Source organism: Anser cygnoides, chromosome 1 (assembly GCF_040182565.1).
Source record: "Anser cygnoides isolate HZ-2024a breed goose chromosome 1, Taihu_goose_T2T_genome, whole genome shotgun sequence".
NCBI lineage: Eukaryota > Metazoa > Chordata > Aves > Anseriformes > Anatidae > Anser > Anser cygnoides.
This window is the reverse complement of record NC_089873.1, coordinates 206,293,279-206,312,670: the sequence shown is the minus strand read 5'-3', so window position 1 is coordinate 206,312,670 and position 19,392 is coordinate 206,293,279. Positions and strand designations below refer to the sequence as shown.

Here is a 19,392-nt window from a genome sequence, read left to right as displayed (position 1 = left end):
AGTGGCATCTTTGCAATTCAAAACTAACACAAACCAAATGATTCTTTGCTTTCGATAGTATTTTATTTTCCAAAACACATTAGGAAATGTCAGTAATTCTGCTAATTAATAATGTTCACAGTGTGGTATCAGTGGATATGAAACAGCTCTGTAAATGAGCAAATATTATAATTCCCTTTTTGTAGATGGGAAAACTGAGGCAAGTGACTCGCTGGGGTGAGTGTCTTGGTCAATAAGCAGATCCAGGAAAAAGGAAACAAATCCACAAACTGTAATCCAGGAAATGACTGTAAATATCACAAAGAAAGAGAAGTGGTTGAGGCTTTGTAATACTGGCAGCTCTTTGTAGAGAAAACATTAAACCCAGACATGAAAATGATTGCATCGCAGAGGAAGTGCAATGAGACATCCATTTAGTTGCATCGGGGACTCTTTCACCACAGCAAATGGGAAGTGAAAACAAAGTTGGACTTAATGAATAAATAGAAATGGAATGGCAGCAGAATTTTAGCAATGATATCAGAAAGAACAAATGATCAAAATATACACAGAATCTTGGCAAGTACATTTTCAGTAAGAGGATAAACCAAGAAACAGCTATTCAATGTCTACTGTACAATGAATTTATCACCACAAGGGAGAAATATCTGATACCTTTCTTGCATCAGTCTTCTATTAAAAGGTTAAATGTGGTCAGACATTTAACACAAGCAGGGACAAAGGGATAAGAACTCAGACGTCAATGAAGAAAATAAATTTAATGTTTCTTGAAAATTAGCTGCTTTCAAGGGTGCTGGACCCAGTGATCTCCTCCCTTCAGTACGTGCAAAACTATCTGCTGTCTTCAGAGAGCCACTCTGAGATCTCAAAGAAAATGAGCAAAATTCTCTAAGACTGAAAAAAAGAAAAATGTAGTGACCATCTTTAAAGGAGAAAAGGATTATTAGGGGAACTTTAAGTCACAGGAAAGTACCATCATAAATAAAACTGTTTGTAAATACTTAGACGAGAGCAGGAAGAAAAATTGCAGCCAACATGACTTTCTCAAGAATTAATCATGTCAAATAAATTGAATTTCCTTCCCTGGCAGGGTAACAGGCTTTACAGAGAGGCAGAAAGCAACAGATAACCTATATCTTGATTCTAGTGATTCTAGCCCAGCTTTCATGCTGTTTGATATAGTGTTCTCAGAAGGAAGCTTAGGAAAGGCCTGCAGCTTGGGTATAAAGGTATCTGGAAAGTTGTGTTCAGAGAGTAGCTATTAATGGTTTGACTTTAAAGTGGAATGATGCAGCAGGTAATGTTCTCAAGGAGTTTGTATTTAGCCTAATACTCTTACTTATCTGCTTGAAGGAACACAGACTGTGTTTATCAAACACACATGACGTTAAGCTGCAAACACAATGGATGGCAGGATTAAAATTCCAAAGGGAGAAAGAAAAAAAAAGTCCTGATGCAATTTAAAATAAAAACAATTAAAGGACTTCATTATAACCTACCAAATAAAAACAAATTGCAAGAAGATGGCCTAGGTAACTGAGGAAAAGTTTTGGAGTGATCACCACCAGTTGTATACATGTGAATAGGGTAGTGAAATTCCTACATTCTCTTGTGTAGTATATAACATACATGAGTTAAGCCTTCCACTGCATCGCTGCTGTTAAAGGTTTATAATGAATTGTTGGGTTCAGTTCTGAATACTGACCATCAGGAGAAGTACAGGTGAATTATAAACTGCCAAGAGGAACACATGGAGTTATTAGTGGCCTGGAAATCATGACCTGTAAGGAAATATTGAAGGAATAGGGATTTTTATTCTAGAACAGAGAAGGCTGACAGGTAACATCATAACTGTGCGCAAAGCTTCGAAGTCCTACATAAGTACAGGGAATCACCTGTCCATGATGGATAGGACATAAATTAAGGGCTTAAACTGCAACCAGAAATAAAATTAAATTAAAATAAAATAAAATAAATAATAAACATAAAATAAACATATAAAATAAAAATATATAAAGAAGCAGCTTTCAAATGCATCTAGCTTTCATAGGAACTTTTGATAATCTGGTTCAGGATCTACAAAATCTGATTCCAAGTTTCTCTTGTTCATCTGGTAAGGCGAATATTTTCTTATGAATATCACCACCAAAAATGACAAAGGAAAAGCTTTGGAGTATCTGAGTATCTGGTTGTTTATTTTGCTTCCCAAAGAGTGTATGTGTGCCCTTGAAACTGCATCCTTTTTGAGTCTAGAAATGTTGTACTTGTATTTGCATCATTGCAAAGTCCTTCAGAATTGCCTGGCTGCATTTCACTAAGATGATTCTGCTTCTGATAACAAAAGACATTTTGGCTCCTGAAGTAGGATTTTTATGTGAAGTCTCCCCCAGCTATCAGCCCTCTTGAATTTTGCCTCCACTAGCAGGAGGCTAGCGGCTCCTGAGACCTTTGGAATTTGAATCCACTGGAAAATTTAAAGTCTGGAAGTCTGGGCCTGGTGTTCCATATTTCTCCCATTATTTGCTCCCACTTGAGACTGCATCTCAAACAACTATCTTACTGTTCTGCTATCACTTTGCCTTGATTTAGTCTGGCACAGTAATATCCTTTCTTTTTATGCCTATTTTCAGTTCCCTACATCATTTCTGAGCTTATTTGCAATAGCAGAAGACTGTAAATTTAAAAACTCTGCATTCCTGGGGTGTCTTGGACTGCTCTGACTGCACAAAGAAGCTGAGTGCCCTCAGCTCCCAGGGAGAGCCAACAGCAATCAACCACGCAGAGATATTTTTATTATTATTCTCTTCAAATGTCAGTGTAGGAGTGTCATACAGCACAGATGTGGGTCTAAAAATAAATATCCCTGGCTGCAAACCTCTCCCATTGATAACTGTGCATGGTTTGTGTTTGGGGATTTTTTTCCTCTTCTTTCTCCCTGGAAGTAGAACTGAAGTGTGAGGTTCAGTGCCAGGAACAGAGATCGTGCCAAATAATTTCCCATGCTAGAGCATATGCTTAAACTGCAAAGAAATACCACAGAGAGCTGTACTCTTTCAGTTTGACTTGTCAGTATTCCTTTGCTGCACCTATAAGAACTATACAACCAAGGCTAGGTGAAGATCTGATTGATTTAGCATGGCTGGCTTTACAAGCACAACCTTGTCAGTCCATGGATTCCTACACACTTTGAAACATCAACCTAGGTGTCAAAGCCTGGGCATTATGTTTACCTTTGGTGGTTTCACACTAATGGGCGGCTAAACACCACAATGCCACTTTCTCACTACTCCTCCTCAACAGAATATCAGGAGAGAATAGCATGAAAAGAAAGCGCACAGGTAAGCTGTGAGATAAGGACAGGCAGATCACTCACCAGTTACTGTCACAGGCAAAACAGACTCAGCATAAGGGAGAATAATGCAATTTATTGCCTATCACTAGAGCAGTGAGAACTAAATGCAAACTAAAACCACCTTCCCGAACTGATCCTCCGGGGTTGCCCACAGGCAGCAGCTCTTCAAGAACTGCTCCCACACGGCTCCGTACCACAGGGTCCATCAATCCCCCAGGAGCAAAGTGCTCCAGCACGGGTCCCCCACGGGCGGCAGCTCCCCCCAGACCCCCTGCTCCTGCGTGGGCTCCTCTCCACGGGCTGCAGCTCCGGCCCGGGGCCTGCTCCTGCGGGGGCTCTCCATGGGCCGCAGCCTCCTCCAGGCCACATCCACCTGCTCCACCGGGGGCTCCTCCACGGGCTGCAGCGTGGAGATCTGCTCCGTGTGGGACCCGTGGGCTGCAGCGGGACAGCCTGCTCCACCAGGGGCCTCTCCACGGGCGCAGGGGAACTTGTGCTGCGTGCCTGGAGCACCTCCTGCCCTCCTGCTGCACTTATAAGGCAGGATGAACGAACGAATGAATATATGGATGAGCAAATGAACGAACAAACTAAGATGAGGTACAGTAAAAGACTTCTTTGTCCTGTCTTTTATAGTTTCTTCGTGCTATCTGTCTGACACTGGAGCCTCTTCTGTCAAATGTAGAGATGTAATTTCTTTTATAATGTCATATGGAGTTGCAGTGATATTAGCAACCTGAAAGTGAAGACTTAAGTGCCCAGCCATGCCTGAAAGACTAACTGGGGGATGCTGGAGCCAATGGCTCCCAACAGAAGACGGAAAGTCATCAGGTGTCTGTGAAGGTAGGTCAGTAAAAGACTTGTGTGTGGTTCATCCTACCATTATAGATAGATAAAATTGATTAGATGATTTGGTCTCAGAAAATGCCTTTTTTTCTTTGTTGACTGTAAGGCAGATAGAGGCCATAAGGTGCATAGAAGTACCATGCAGCCCTCTTAGTTTGTTTATTGGGGGATTGTTGAGGGTGGAGGACTATAAACTGGTTTAAGTTATGCAGGAGAAAATTAGAGTATGATTTCTTGGTACATTCAAAATTCTATTATGGGAAAAAGGAAACACATCAATATGTAAAGGCAAGAATTTGTTGTTAGTGTAATTGAAATTTTAACAGGCTAATCCAAGAGTTATTTTTAGCCCAAATCCAATTATTACGGGGAAAAAAAAAATAAAAAATAAATAAATAAACAATAAACTAAAGAATACTACCGTACAGAAAAGGCAGTCAATAAAAATAAAATGGTTCAGATTGTTACACAAACAATCCCTGTCTTCTAGCCTTTTTTTCTGGTATTATTCACCATTCCAATGACATCCAGGCCCTTGAGTTCATGGCTCCCATCTGGTTGGGGCTGGGGAGCAGGTAAGTGGGCTTCTACAAGTTGACAGCTTCACATGTCCTTCATCGGAAGAAGTATAAAGTTGATGGTGATGGCTTCTTTTTCCTGCTTCGAGAGTTTTATGTTTGCTAACTCACTTTTACACCTTGCCCTTTCTTCATTGGTTTACATGTTCACATCACATGTGAATTTCATACATATAAGCTGTTTTATGAACGTTACCTTTGCTATCCTTAAATCCAGTTTGGTCCCACTCCTGATCAAAATTTCTTTAACTGATCATAGTTGAGCTGTTTATAACCTTGGGGCTTCCAGCTGTATTCCTCTACACCACATCCTATGTCTCCATCTTCTCAAGGACTCAGCTGTCATAGCAAGTTCAGATTTATCATCTGTTACAGTCAGAATTATTTAATTTCACACAAAATAACTACTATTGTAGTTATTGTATTATATTGTATTGTTACTACTCTTTATTTAAAATGTGTTTACCGTGTAAAGATAGGCAGAAGTAAAACAAAATAGCAGTAGACACCTGGTTAGAAGAAAAATTGCTGTTACAGCTAAACCCCATTAATACAAAGCTGCAGGCAGGTCAAGTTAAGTTCAGACAGATCAAGCCTGACAAACCACAGTGCTGCAGCCTTGCAAGCTCAGTGCAAACCCTGCAACCTGTTATTAGCAATGGCAACACCACAGTACTTGGCTGCACAGCTACATTCTCTAAACACGTTGCTCTTGAAAAAAAGTCCTACATACTCATTGAGCTAACTTGATGACAAGCTATATGATTTCTATTAACTATATTCACATTAAAAGGGTCCCCCTTTTCATGTTGTACGTGATACATAAATATATCATGTTCTAAATGCACCATTTGCTGTCACAGTTAAGCAATGCATGTTCCTTCCAAATGAGTTATACTATAATTCTCCCACTACTGAGAATATACGGGGAAAGACCTGGCTTTCCAACTTCATCAGTTCTAGAAGGAGCTGACAGTAATGCCCTTGGAATTCTCTGCACAACCTACAGATTCAGTCTTAGCATGCAAATAAATATTGTAAATTAACAAGGTCAACTTCTTTTCTGGCAAGGCAGAAGAAGGTGTGGGAGGAATCTTAGAAAACCAGTGTCCTCATTAACACACTGACATACAAACCAACAAAGGCTATCTGTGTGGTAGTTATTTGTGGATACTGTCCCTCATTGCAAGAACAGTTGTGTTTAAAATAATAGAAACGTATTCAAGGAAGGCTGAGAAAACCTCGAGATTATTTCCCATTTGTGCCAACATCATATCCCTAGGGAACGTAAAACTACCTCCAAAACAAGAATCTTATGGGCCAACTGGTTATCTACTTGGCCTATAGGACTCCGACATTTGGCCTGACACATTTCCCTAGAGATACGTAGTTGAGCACTCAAGAGCTCCCATCAGTATCTACTGTCATCCTGACCAGTGTGATGAACTAAGAAGACCCCAGAAGACAACAAACTTTTGCACTTCTTATTGTATTGAGGTTGCAGTTTGTTTTAAAATGTGCATATGAAAAAATCATTGTTTCCAACTTTGTCTTACTCCCCTTTACATCACTATTTAAATTGCAGTATCCATTTTGGATTAGACACTGCCAGGTAACTAACGGAGTGCCAGTGAGTGCAACCTAACAGTCTGCATACTTATCAGGTACTATGTCTTCCTCATAGTTTTCTTCATAATTACAGAACAACAGACTCCTAAAAGCTATACGGGAAGAATAATTAGATTATCTAAAGTCTCCCTCGTATTGGTGGGATTGTTCACTGGCATATGTTTTCTGTTCCTTTTTTTGGCCGAAGGACTGAAGCATTCATTTTATCTATTACTCGTCCTGAGAGATGTCTACTCTAAAAGATAAATTACCTGTCTTCTATTACTTTTTGCCTACATGTTTTTTTCAGGTTTCTTGCTATGCACCTCACTCTCCCATGCCCCATTATTAAACCACTAAATGATAAATTATTATTAATGCTAATATTTAGAAATGAAAGGCCTATCTTCTACTATTCAGTGCTCACAGCAGAATGACTTTTTTGGTTAATATTGTAATCCATACAAGTTCACCAATCAATTAATTGGTTCAGAAACTACTCATGTTTTGGTAATGTCAACTTTTTTGTTCATAGTTACAGCAAAGGATTTAATAATGAGCTTTAACATTCCCTTCAAAGTCATGCCTTCCAGATGCTTCATCATTGCTACTGTTCTTTGGGTACCTTCTAAATCCTCCGTATCTTTTTAGTGATGCAATGCTTAGAACTGATTGTAGCTGTGTAGCTATAACCTAAACCAATTCAACAGAAAGACTCTCCCTGAGTTCTGAAAATACTGAATTAGCTCATCCACCTAACTGTATTACATTCCTGCATTACATTAAGTGTTAGGAAATCCATATTTATATTGTTCACTCTAGCTGCCTAACTTTGGGGCTGTGCCTGGAATGATGTCTGCTGTCAAGGGAGGTGACCCTCTGCGGTCCAGTGCCACTAAATTATGGGGCTCTGCACAAAGTATATAGAGAAATTTTCATGAATCGGAGCAAAATGCTAGTACTGGCTGCCCTTAATATAGAAGCACAGAATAGTTGTTATTATCTAGTTCACCCTTCCTACTCAAGTAGGGTCATCTAGAGCTGGTTTCTCAGGGCTGTGTCCCATCAGGTTTTGTCTGTCTCCAAGGACAGGGAAGCTACAACTTCTCTGGGCAGGCTGTTTCATTATTCAGCCACCTCATAGTAATTTCTTTTTTCTTATGTTTAAATATGTCTGACTGAACTTTTCTAAATCTATTTCAAACAGCAAACTCATGTATAATGTGCCGCACTGTATCACCTTTTCAGCATTTAGCACTGCTGCCTTCTGATATTCTGTCCTGAAAAAACAACTGCTTTAACTCATGCAAGAGAATGTCTTCTTAGACATTCATGTTCTCATTTCAAAGCCTTCCTAATGTGTCTTCTGATTAAACTGTCAGCTAGCTGGAATTTGTTTCTTGGTTTAGCATACAAGCTTTAGAGAAATATGGCTGTGGCTGTTCAGTGAGACGTTTTGGTATGGACTATCGAACATTACTTGTAACAAAACAAAACAAACAAACAAAAAAGTTACTGAGTCAAAGTACTCAAAGGAAAAAGCAAGCTATATAGGACTGCCATAATGCTGGGGATTTATCAAATTTGAGTCCAGCTGCTGGACTTGGGATTTTTTGCAAGAGTAACTGCAGCTGTCACTGAGTTTTTCAGGAAGCATCCTGTGAGAACAATTGCTACGGCAGTGTTTTGGGATCAGATGAGGAATGCTTAATGTATTCATCTTTTTCAGGGAACATCATAGAATTGTAGGTTGCTGTGCCTGAGACTGGGAACTACTGTCTGCTATATGTATGTAGAATACATGCAAACTGAAACATACAGAAAAGGAAAGGAGGAAAAGAAAGAATTGGAGCTGAAACACATGAGAAGAAGCCAACTACCTGGCTAAAAAATAAGATGAGTCAAAGCCATGAGGTAGTCGAACTATTGGTTAGCCCCCCCCCCCCAAAAAAAAAAAAAAAAAAAAAAAAAAGAGGAGTTTGGTATGTTTTAAAGGCTTAGAGGTTTATACAACTTCTTGTCATTTTTGGCTGTCCCACTGTTTTTGCTTTTTGGTAATGTTTTTTTTTTGTACCAAATAAGGCAACAAATACATGTTGCCATAATTCTTTAAGTCAACAAAGCACCAGAACTCACAAAGGTTAATGCAATTGCTATTTGTCCTGGTTTAGGCTGGGACAGTTAATTTTTGTCCTAGCACCTGGCATGGTGCTGTGTTTTGGGTTTAGGATGAGAATAATGCTGATAGCACACCGATGTTTAGCTGTCGCAGAGCAGGGCTCACACAGAGCCAAGGACTTCCAGCTTCTGGTGCTGCCCCAACAGCGAGGTCCCTGGGGGTGCACAAGGATCTAGGAGGGGACACAGCCAGGAGCTGACCCAGACTGGACAAAGGGATGTCATGTACCTTGTGGTGTCATACTGAACAATAAGAATGAGGAAGTTGGTGCTGGTTGGGGTCCATCTAGGCATCAGTCAGTGAGTAGTGAGCAATTGCATTGTGCATCACTTGCTTTGTACATTCTATTATCATCATCATTATTTCCCTTCTTTTTCTGTCCATTTAAACTGTCTTTACCTCAACCCATGGATTTTATCTTTTTTTCCAGTTCTCTCCCCCATTCCACTGTGGGGCGGGATGGGGAGTGAGCAAACAGCTGCGTGGTGTTGAGATGCCTGCTGGGTTAAATCACAACACTAATCCTGAGCAATATTTATTTTTATAATGCAGTACCATGGAGTTAGGCTGACAAAGGAACTAGTTGTGATTTTGACGTGACTAACAAGGTGAACTATTAAATAATTTTGCAATTTGATATATTAAATATATATTAAATATTAAATTTGATATATTTATGCTAGCTTCAGGCTATAACTGGAATATCTGAATGAGCACCTCCTTTGTATCATTTTAAACCTGTAAACTCAAAATTTGATTTACCCGATTAGGAACTATTTTACCTGTAGTTTGATCAGGAATGTATTAATGTAGCAGATCAAAGACAAACATTCTCCAGATCATGGGCTTAATCTGAGAGAGACTGAGAGACAGAGAGAGAAAGAAGATTCAGCAGAAATCAGCAGAATGGGTCACAAGCCACATAAATTGTTCCAGCAGCCCACTTCTTGATTTTCCCTTTCCCAAACCCTGCCTTTTTCCCCAACTTCCACCTCGTTCTGCAGTTTATCATACTTCCTTCAGCACACAATCAGAAAAGCATCTGTCTCATCACCAATATGCAGGCAGCCTTTAATAAGTATGTCTTTCCTCATACAAAGGAAAAATGTGCAAAAAGGAGTCAGATCATGGAGAATCATAACAGAATCTGTAATAAGACCATCATGTAGAGGGTGATGTATTTCTTGTGGCACAGGATTGATAGCAGCTCCCGCAGCACGACCAAATTGTTCTCCTCACATAACTGAAGGTAAGCCCACCACACAATAGGTTGTTGCTATGAAACATATAACAAAAGTATGTCAGGCTGTTACATGCTACAGAGACAATGTTTATATATATTCTTTACGTCTCCGCTAGAATTGCAGGCATTTAAAGGGTCATTCCATATGGCTTTGGATTGCTGACTTTACATCTGTTTATTAGCATAACGATATTTTTCCTTAAAAAGCCACTAGCTCTGCTAAAGTGGCACCTTTCATAATTATTGAAATAATCAGTGGCAGTAACACTTGAGGAAAATAGGAATTTGTATGTCTTTTTATAGCAGCACTCTACATGTTCCTGTTTAACCTCATTTTGCAGTATTTCCATGCAAAGGGCTCTGTTTTGAAGGGCTTTTGTTTCTCCCAGCTTTCAGATTGCCAGACTACACTGAGAACTTTTTCTTTGTACTTGTCTGAACTGTCTCACCTTCAGCTGATACAAACACCACCTTTTTCTTCATCTCTGGACTGTTTTTTGTTTCTTTGTTTGTTTTGTCCTGATTTTTTTTCTCTTCTCTGGCTTTTATTATTACTCACATATCTTGGCAACATCCCTAAAAGCCAAAAGCCCGTTTTTTTTTAGGAACTTTAGAAATCACACAGGGAGGTGGTGCTTTCCATAGTTAACAAACACTTCAGATGGCTATAACAAAAAGCTGTCATTCCCCTGTTTTATACATAGGTAACTGGGACAAAGAGACAGTAAAACCTGTGTAAAATCTTAAAAGGCACTTAGACATCTTTATACCATTTAAATTAAGCTTTGTGCCTAAGGAAGTGAGCACAAACTCCTCGCTCAAGTAACATAAAAAGGCTAATATTATAACAGATTTTATTAATCATTCCAAAATCTAATCACAACCCTGTGTTCAACAGTGCAAACCAAACAAAATTAGCACTAGTCATTTTCTTTTATAATAAAAATTAAAATTTTCAAGAGTGACATAGTTTTGAGAGAAGCCATGAGAACTCTCATGGATAATTCTTTTGCACTGTCTGGTACTTATCTTGCAGTATTTAGAAATATCTAGACAGTTAAAATCTCCCAGCCATGTGTGAAATACTTTGCTTTGTATTTTTGGACAGATTGTAGTCAATGTGTTTCAGAAGGGTCTCTTACATTTTTATTGGACAAAAATCCAGGCAGACATGCTTCTGAAATGATTTTGACCCAAAAGAAGGTAATGTTGAGGAGTCATAGGACTGATGTGGAAACACAGAATGAATGTTACAGATGTGCAACTTTCTGGAAATAGAGATGTCCAAATTGAGTAATGATATTATTGTTCTGCAATTAAAGCAAAACAACAACAAAAGAAAGTCAAATACACCAGGGATTTAGAAGATCAAGAGAATCTGAAATTCTCTGAGCAATGGCAAATACTCAAGTTTACTGATGGCTCAGTGCATAAGCAGTACATTGATTGCCTGGATGGGTGCAAATACTTTATCACTCCTTTGTAATAGATCCTGCTCAATAGAGCTGATAAAATCAGTCAATTACTCTGATTAATTAGCCTTTCTTTTTTTGTTGGCTAACTATCCATGAACATATTTTTATTTCTTATTTCATTAGCTTAAGTTGTTGTTCACAAATAGTTTCCTGGCTCTAAACTTCATTTACCGTTGGCAAAATTGACAGTTCTCCAGCACAACATCCTATCACCAGTCTAATTCCAGGAAAGCCAGGAGTCTTGTGGTGCACAGTTGGTCATTCCACTACCACAGGGTTTTTTTGTTTGCTTGTTGTTTTCTGGCCTTTTTTTTTCTGCTCCACCTCATTTGGTTATAATTTCCAGTGAAGGATAACAAGTGTAAAATGTGTTGAATATTCCATTTTGTCAATGCCCGAATTCATATACAAGCATGGGTATACACAGCAATGGCAGCTATTCCCCAAACAGACAAATAAGAACACATTTACAATCATTTTTGTGAGCAGTGGGAGGAAAAGCCGCCAGTAAACATAGCCAAAACCAGAATACATTCAGAATTAATATTAATGATAAATATCACTACGAAGTATTCATATGTCTTTGATTAACATTATCTGGAAGAATATTAATAATGGCTTATTTGAGAGCAGAAATATGCACCCTGTAAATTCCCCAATAAAAAATTACCATTCTATTTTGCCCACAAATAATAGGCATTCCCTTTTTAATATATCTCATAATTTTGAAAGTCTGGAATTGTATTATTAATAATATTATTAATAAAATATCTTGACTATTTTAATATTATTAATAAAACATATGAAGAATTTATTAATAAGATTTTTGAGAGTCCACACACATCCATTAAGAGTCACCAAAGAAAACGCAAGATTCTATTACATTCTGCTTGGATCTAATAGATACTCTCTTTTCCAACTAACTTGTAATTCAGAAATTTCAATTGAAATTTCAATAGGATTAATTATTTACATGATATTTGAAATTGCATGGCAGTTAGCAATATATTAGCAGTTCCTGGGTCAGTGAAATATCATGGCAGATTCTTAATGGTAACCAAGTGCTTCTAATTTTCCTTACGTTATTTCCTTCTATTATTTTCTAATAAAGCTAACCTGCTACCACATCTGTAATAGTTTTAGGCCCATTTCTATTGTCTGGATGGAGCTAAGAGGACCTCAAGACTTCATCCTCCATTCCACATTAAATTAAACCACTCTTCCAGAGCAGTCAGAACTAGTTCAGTCATGAGGCATTATGCCACAGATAGCTATTAAAAAAAAAAAAAAAGACAAATAGTCAGTAAATGCATATTCTTCCCAGGACTGAAAAGGTTCATAAGCTAAGATTTAGGCACAATCCTTTTCTAACATCATTAGAGAGAAGCATTTTGCAGCACTTTATATCAAGTAGAGGAGAACATATAAAACAAAAAAGTCTCTCCTGAATAATACTGATAAATATGGGATCCATTCTGGCATGTGCATTTTAAAGATATTAAGGCATTTCAAAAGCCTTGTTAACAAAGGCCTTTATATTCACACTGGTGACAGAAAAATCCCTGTAAAGATTTCCTTCAGCTCAGAGCTTGCCTGCCACAGAGGTCCTAAAGCTGTTATTTCTTTCCAGAAAGAGATCTTAAATTAAAGCCAGTTCACAGGTAGGTTGTCCCTCACAAAAACTTCTATGGCTGCATTATTAACCTAATATCCTGTGTTACAATCCATTCTCCTCTACCATCCCTACTGTAAAACCTGATTCCTTGCTTGGAGTCATAAATTTGATCAAGTCATCCAGCCCAGACCTAAACTCTGCTGTAATCTCAGGTTGTACACTGCCTGCTTTGTAATAAGGAGATAAGCAAAAATCACTGAATACTGATAGATCTCCTATTCTTTCTCACATTTCCTTCTTAAATGTGAGAAATATTGAGAAGTCTGAGGAAGAAAGGATCCTGACATCTCTCATTGCAACAAACCACTGGACATGCATCTATGTTCACACGCACAGATACGTATAAATATCCTGGAGAAGGCAGATACAATGCAGGTATTGTAAAGCAGACAGCAGCTTTCCTGTGGAAACGTTTGCCCAAAGGCGAACCTAAATGTTAAGACCCTACAAAAGATGCCAGTGTTAATTACGCATTATAGACGTGACCTTGGCAAAGTATGGTTTAATGACCTCTATTATCCCTGACTGCAATCAACATTTTTCTCTGGGGATATTATTTCAGGTTTACTTTGCTTTTTTCCCATGCACTCTTTATTGAGATTGAAAGCATTTAGCTAATCCATTGTTCCAACAATTATTGATGCTTCCCTCCTCCCACATACTTCTCAAAATTAAAAACTCATCATAGAGGTCCCCCAAAACCAACACTTAATTAAAAGAGGTAATCAATTCAATACAGCTATTCTTACTGCTTAACACATCCTAACACATGTAATGGAGAAATTAAAGTACAAATAAACAATTATCCACCACAAACAAGTAAGGAGAAATGGTACATACACTCATTTTATTTCCTGTAGCAGGATGACTGAACTGCTACGTTATGGGAGATTTGTTTTATTTTCTAGTGATTATAGGATGTGTCACTGTAATACAGATGACACACTTAGCTAGCTAGCCTTACAAATGTGGATAATCGAGTGAGTTGGTTAAACAGGCCTGAAGTATACAAATAGATGCCAATATTTTATCTGGTTGGATTTCTGTCAGCTAAGGAATTGACCTGAATGTAGATAAAATCTAAAACCAGAGAAGTTTTGAAATTCCAAATTCTTCACTATGAAGATAAGGAGTTATTTTTGAAACACTGATGAATCCAACTCTAGGGAGTTTAATTGCAACATTAAATTCAATATGTTAACAGAAAAAAAATGTTCGACAACTCATACAGGACAAAAAGTGATCAATCCCTTATTCTGACAATTCACACATAGTGTTATTGACTTCTGCCAAAAATCATTCTCCTGTAATGAGAAAAAATGTGCAAAATAAATGTTTACAGAGGCAGAATTTAGATAGAGCAAATGAATACGTATGAATGAACAACTGTAAACAAAGCAGGTTGGAATATATTTGACTGAAGTAACCTGAGGCACCTCTTGAAGGAGGTGACTGAAGTTCTCTGGTTCTGCCTCATTTCACACTTTGGCCTTGAACACCAAGTCAAAGCTCACAGAAAGTCGGGCTATTTCCTTTCAGTGAATTCAGGCAGCTCTCATTGGCAGCAATTTGAGCACCCCTTTCGTTCCCAGATTGCCTGCACACCTGCTATCCCAACAGGAATTAAAACCACAACTTCATCTACTACCTCTGGAAATTATGTTTCACAGGGCCTATGCTGGGCCTGGGCCTGGCAATAAACAACACAATAGGACCGTCTTCTCCAGTGAGCAATTTGTTCCCTCTTATCTTGCCATCTGGCATATCCATAGGGGTTGCCTCTGCTATAAGGTTACCATAACCTCTGCCAATGACAGATTAGGGAGCTTAGTGTATGAGCTCCTTTCTTTCTTCGACAGCTGCTTAGAGGGCACATAAGCCTCCTTTGCAGGTTGAACTGAGTTGAAGTTAATCACCTTATAAGCAAACTGAAGATCCTACAGTCCTTGCCTCCAGAACGTTTGAGGTGAAGAACTGGATTCATTTTACATAATGTTCCTGCCAACCAGGTGAAGATAACGCTAACAAAAAACATCAGCATAGCACAACACATGCAGGAGCTTCCAGACATGCCATGCCTCAGAACCACAGGGATCAGCTAGAAAATAAAACGAGTATAAGCTATAGACATAGGAAAGGGGTCTCTGATTTTCTCCTCTTCTAAAGACACTGCAATTCTAACCTTTGGTTTCCATGCTCTTCTTGCTTGATGTGCAAGAAGGACTTCGCCCAAAGCCTATAAAAGCCAAGATAATTTTTTTCTGTTGCTGTCAATAGACTTTGGAAAAAAAAAAACTAAGCAAAATACACATCCAAGATCAAACCTCTCTGTGCACTACAAAGAGCTATTAGAATGCAGATAACACATTACTATTTCTAATTGTTCATTATCATAGCATTATAGATATTACTGGTGTTTTTTGTTTTTTTTTTCTCTGCTGATGTTGCCACATCACTCAAATGTCCCTATAGCTAATTATGCAGACATATTTCAATCTGATTAAAACTCAAATCAATGTAATTAAAAAACATCAGTGGCAATGTTCTAGAGGGAGACAACATTTCATGTTTTTTTAATAGCTGAATGTGGGCCTTTCTTTTACTGCAGTTACCTCATATTTCCCATAATAAGGTCGTGCTCCCAGGTGATTCCAACCTTGCTGAATTTTATCTCCTGGGTCTGAGTTGGTATATGTCAGGTGACTACTCACATTTCATTTTTCTGGAAATGATGCAAGGGTCCGGGTAAGAAATTATATATGATTCTGTGATGCAAAAATTAGTATTAAAGCATATGCATGCAGCACTGAATTGAGGTTGTACTTGCAAACTTAATTCTGACTTTGAAGCGAGTGGCTTTGAGCTCTTCTAATGTAGTGCAAGTATGTAATGTCCCACATAGTTACCAGCCTCTCATACCTTCATTTTCTTGCCCTTTAGATGTGGTCATGGAGAGCCCTTGCCACCCACAGTTCTCTTATCCTGCTCTGCAGAAGCAAAGACTCAAAGGCACACAGTCCTCTGCTTGAACACTGCCCTTTGTAGCTGTTTCTGGCAGAAGGATCTCCAGGCTTCTCTGGTCTCTGCTGTAGGAGCAGCATGGCTCACCTCTGCCTCTTGAGCCAGTGGGTTGTGAATTAAAGTAAGGATTTGATATCTGGTAAGAGAAAGGCCAATCATCCCTGCTTTACAAAGCTGCCTATGACAGAAATCCTTTTGAAGATTCCTTTTACAGAGCTACTTCCTAAAGCTTTAAATGTTCAACCGAGTGTTGATAGTCTTATCTCCCATAGTTAATATAAATGACTGTCCCTTTTAATCAGCCGCACATTTATCACTGAAGATGTCTCAAATTAAGGAGAAACGGTTGATAAATGACTCTGCCTGTCTTTGTCTCTTTTAGTATCATTAAAATAGGAAGGGGGGTTATTGTCTGTATTTTAAAATGAATTGACACTTTTGATCCTATTAATTTAGTTAGTCATGATGTCACAAAGGCATTTGTCAATAACGTTGTCAGTGGAGGTTGATGGAATACCATTAAAACATGACTATGAAAACACGGCCCTCAGACACTTACACGGTCTTTGGGGGATGTCAGAGGGGACAAGCAAGAAAGTCCTCGTTCCTGATGGTAATGTATGACTGGCTTATGAAAACAAAAAAGCAGAGCTTATGACAGTGCTTAATGAGTCTGGAAGGTATCTCACTTCTTTACTAAAAGTCTGCTCAAAAGCTTCAGGCTGCCCCTGCCGAGTCTGAGTTTTCATTCCCATTTGTAGGAAGACAGTGCTTCCTGCTGCCTGCCCTGCTCTTTAGCCAGTCCTGACCTTTCTTTGGGTAGCCCTCAGAAAGTATCCCAATCACCTGTAATTAACATAGTGATTCATTTAATAGTCATAAACCAATTTCCTTTTAAAGAGGCCCCCAGAATGGGAAGTAAGAGGTATAAGGATGCCAAGAAGAAGAAAAAAATCATCAATATCTCTGAGGCTCTGTCTGTAATACCCACATTCACTTCCCGTCTCATGTGTCACTTACTTTTGATCTAATCTGTATAATCATTCCCTTTATCCCCCTCTTCTCTGTCACAGTGCTGTTTTGTCACTCACCAGAAGTGGCTCCATTACAGTGGCAATTACTGTCCAGTGTGGTTACCAGCTGTCTGTCTTCTATCTGAACGAGCTGGATAAACGTTGTCATTTTTAGTTCTTTTGATGATAGTCATTTTCCTTGCATGAGTTAAATTGCTACAGAAATATGCCCGCTTTCTGGGACTTGTAGGCCTCACCTTTCTTTTCCAATTCCCGGCTGTTTCCTCCAGCAACACTGCCTGTGGTGTATCTGTGTCTCAGAAGAAACAATATGAAATCGAACATTATTTTTTTTGCCTCTTGCTGATATGGCAAGTCCTTCGAGGAATGAATAATGAGTCATAGCTGATGCCAGCCATTCATGACCATTGCCAGAAATGTAATGCAAATGTAACTGCAAAGCAGTGATATGCATACTCTTGGATGCAAAAGTATTTGGGTTTGTCACTTCTTAAATATGGTTGGGGAAAAAAAAAAAAAAATCTAATCCTCCCACCGGAGAAGAAGGAAACCCTTGAGAAGTGGGAAAAACTCTGGAGAATTTTATATTCAAAGCACAGTTTCTATTTCTGTATCCCATCTGTGGAGCTGGGTCAAAGAGAGGCAAAGAAGATAAATCTTGTTCTGAGAACCTGTAAGCAAATGTCAGAGATCCCCAAAGCTGCTGAGCTTGAGTGTAAGACCTACCTCCATGGTGATTGTCTCTCTTCTCAGTGTGCCGATTACAGTGATATTCAGTATTTTATTTTAAACACCAGTTTAAGGATTAAGATGAAAAACTTTTAAGGAATGAAAGACAACATTCTACATAGTGTAACAAAAAAGTCTGAAAATGTGAATCACCTGCAAACTGTAAGTTCAAAGCCATAGGATAAATTGAATCTACCCATCAAAACTGTTTTTTGTTGTTTTTTTTTAATTATTATATAACAGTTAAGCCAAAGTATTAAGCCAGTAGTCATAGATTTGTAGTGCTTCTTGTCTTTGTCCTTTCACAGTAACACCCTGATGTCCTCCAGTAATCTCAGTAACCCACTGATCCACTCTTTTCATCATCTTCTCCTCATGCTCCACCATTTCTCAAACATTCAAATCTAATTCAGTTTTCAACCTTATCTATTCCTGGCATACCTTACCCTCCCAACTTCATTAATCCAAGCCTGTGTTAGCACAAATGCAGCACAGAATTTTTCTTGACCCAGAAACTTCCTTGCTTAAAGCAAGTTTTACCAAGCCAAAGCTGCACATTGCACTAAATGCAGTGAGGAGACTTAAGTCTCTGATAAACATGCTACACAAACCCGCATCTCTGTGGCTTATGAGAGAAAGGAAGAGTCTGTGCCATCAGCCTGAGTTGTAAATCTTTCAGCTTAGCCTATTTTTAAGACTGATCCTCTCACCAGCATATGTATGTATATGCCCTATCAAAGCTATAAACAACTCCTATAAGATTGTTTACATACCAAGAAGCTCACTAGCTAAATAAAGAGCTCATATAAAGTGAAGGACAAGTAGTTCATAGGAGAAATGCATTCAAATTCTGCATTGTTCCAACCCACCCTCGCTCTGAAATTCACAGTTAACTCACATGGAAAATGGTGAAAAGACTTTCCAGGGTTTTCTGAGTGAAAAGTCAAATGAACCTTTGCTCCTCTGGCTAAAATGGACATTGATGTGAAATCTCAACATTTTCTAAATGGCTCGGTTTGCCCGTGGGGCTGCTTGAACCTTCTCCACAGAGCAGCACGATAACGCACAGATAGCAGCACCTCGTGCACCTTTCAGTTGGCCCAGCTTAGACAGCAGGTTCACCATTGTTCATCAGCAATCCCCCACAGTAAATTCTTTTTAAGACTTTTCCCACTCAGTGACCTACATTTGGTTTCCCGTTATTGTTCCAGAATCATCACTCCAAAAGAAAACTCATTCCAAAATTACATCCTTTACCGTAAAACAGAAAAACAGTAAGTAAACCAGGGGCATGTTTGAGCTTTTATTCTTGCTGATTCTGAATATGGCGTCCTAACCTAATGTTAATCTCATGTCCTGGTCCAGTATCTCTCCTTTCTCCTTGCCACAGATGCATTCATCTTGCAGACCTTCACTCTGAGAGATATTTTTCCCTAAACCGATTTGATGTTCTCTATCACCAAGGTCAGTGTTATATCTCTTACTGTACTTTTCTCCTTATTAGAAATCCGGCTGCTGGCTGTGCAAAGCTTTATGCATTTATATGCAGATGACAATTCTATTTTCACTGAATGATGAGGTGTCCTCTCTTCCTAATACTCTTCCTTCTGAAATGGCAAATGCGATCATCTGACTTAATGAGCACCTTTTTC

At 38.7% G+C, this 19,392-nt stretch overlaps 1 long non-coding RNA gene across 1 annotated transcript; it reads right to left on the bottom strand.

Annotated features, from left to right (window-relative positions):
• Nucleotides 1-4,743: 4,743 nt before the first annotated feature.
• Nucleotides 4,744-17,693, bottom strand: LOC106039856 (uncharacterized). Its single transcript, XR_001209525.3, has 5 exons — nt 17,248-17,693; nt 17,069-17,141; nt 15,569-15,678; nt 9,346-9,839; nt 4,744-5,115 (listed from the first exon to the last, which is right to left on the bottom strand). It is a non-coding gene; the product is annotated as an uncharacterized lncRNA (long non-coding RNA).
• Nucleotides 17,694-19,392: the final 1,699 nt, after the last annotated feature.